A 2,305-nucleotide genomic window follows, 5' to 3' on the forward strand; every position below is an offset into this window, starting at 1 on the left:
AGGAGCTCTCTGGTGAAATTTTTGGGGTCACTTAAGTATACTATCATATCATCAGCAAATAGTGATAACTTGATTTCTTCCTTTCCAATTCCTATCCCTTTGATCTTCTTTTGTTGTCTAATTGCTCTGGCTAGGATTTCAAGTAAATGTTGAATAGATAGGGAGAAAGTGGGCAGTCTTGTCTAGTCCCTGATTTTAGTGGGACTGCTTCAAGTTTCTCTCCATTTAGTTTGATGTTGGCTACTGGTTTGCTGTATATTGCTATAACTATGTTTAAGTATGGGCCTTGAATTCCTGATCTTTCCAAGACTTTTATCCTGAAGGGATGTTGCATTTTGTCAAATGCTTTCTCCCCATCTAATGAGATGATCATATGGTTTTCTTCTTTGAGTTTGTTTATATAGTGAATTACATTGATGAATTCCTGTATATTGAACTACCCTGCATCCCTAGGATGACACCTACTTGATTATGGTGGATGATCGTTTTGATGTGTTCTTTGATGCAATTTGTAAGAATTTTATTGAGTATTTTTACATCCATATTCATAAGAGAAATCGGTCTGAAGTTTTCTTTCTTTGTTAGGTCTTTGTGTGGGTTAGGTATAAGAGTAATTGTGGCTTTATAGAACGAATTGGGTAGAGTACCTTCTGCTTCTATTTTGTGGAATAGTTTGAGGAGTATTGGTATTAGGTCTTCTTTGAAGGTTTGATAAAACTCTGCAATAAACTCATCTAGTCCTGGACTTTTTTTGGTTGGGAGACTATTAATGACTGTTTATATTTCATTAGCAGATATGGGACTGTTTAGGTCGTTGATCTGATTTTGATTTAACTTTGGTACATGGTATCTGTCTAGAAAATTGTCCATTTATCCAGGTTTTCCAGTTTTGTTGAGTATAGGATTTTGTAGTAGGATCTTATGATTTTTTTGGATTTCCTCAGTTTCTGTTGTTATGTCTCCCCTTTCATTTCTAATCTTGTTAATTAAGATACTGTCTCTGTGCCCTCTAGTTAGTCTGGCTAAAGGTTTATCTATTTTGTTGATTTTCTCAAAGAACCAGCTCCTGGTTTGGTTGATCCTTTGTATAGTTCTTTTTGTTTCTATTTGGGTGATTTCAGCCCTGAGTTTGATTATTTCCTGGCTTCAACTCCTCTTGGTTGAATTTGCTTCTTTTTGTTCTAGAGCTTTCAGATGTGCTGTCAGATTGCTGGTGTATGCACTTTCCAGTTTCTTTTTAGAGGCACCTAAAGCTATTAGTTTTCCTCTTAGGACTGCTTTCATTGTGTTCCATAAGTTTGGGTATGTTGTGGCTTCATTTTCATTAAACTCAAGAAAGTCTTTAATTTTTTTCTTTATTCCTTCCTTGACCAAGTTATCATTGAGTAGAGTGTTGTTAAGCTTCCACATGTATGTGGGCATTCTATTTTTTATGTTGTTTTTGAGGAGCAGCTTTAGTCCATGGTGTTCTGATAGGATACAAGGAATCATTTCAATCTTCTTGTATCTGTTGAGGCCTGATTTGTGACCAATTACATGGTCAGTTTTGGAGAAGGTGCTATGAGGTGCTGAGAAGAAGGTATATCCTTTTGTTTTAGGATAAAAAGTTCTATAGACATCTGTTAAATCCATCTGTTTCATAACTTCTGTTAGTCTCACTGTATCTTTGTTTAGTTTCTGTTTCCATGATCTGTCCATTGCAGGGAATGGGGTTGTTGAAATCTCCTGCTATTACTGTGTGTGGTGCAATGTGTACTTTGAGCTTTAGTAAAGTTTCCTTTATGAATGTAGATATCCTTGCATTTGAAGCATAGAGTTTCAGAATTAAGAGTTCATCTTGGTAGATCATACCTTTGATGAATATGAAGTGTCCTTCCTCATCTTTTTTGATCACTTTAGGGTGAAAGTCAATTGTATTTGATAATAGAATGGCTACTCCAGCTTTTTTCTTGGGACCATTGGCTTGGAGGATTGTTTTCCAGCCTTTTATTCTGAGGTAGTATCTGTCTTTGTCACTCAGGTGGCTTTCTTGTATGCAACAAAATATTGGGTCCTGTTTATGTACCCAGTCTGATGGTCTATGTCTTTTTATTGGGGAATTGAGTCCATTGATATTAATAGATATTAAGGAAAAGTAATTGTTGCTTCCTGTTATTTTTGTTGTTAGAGTTGGAATTCCATTCATGTAGCTATCTTCTTTTAGTTTTGTTGGAAGACTACATTTTTGCTTTTTCAGAGATGTCATTCCCCTCCTTGTGTTGGAGTTTTCCATTTATTATCCTTTGAAGGGCAGGATTTGTGGAAA

Source organism: Mastomys coucha, unplaced genomic scaffold, assembly GCF_008632895.1.
Source record: "Mastomys coucha isolate ucsf_1 unplaced genomic scaffold, UCSF_Mcou_1 pScaffold20, whole genome shotgun sequence".
Classification (NCBI taxonomy): domain Eukaryota; kingdom Metazoa; phylum Chordata; class Mammalia; order Rodentia; family Muridae; genus Mastomys; species Mastomys coucha.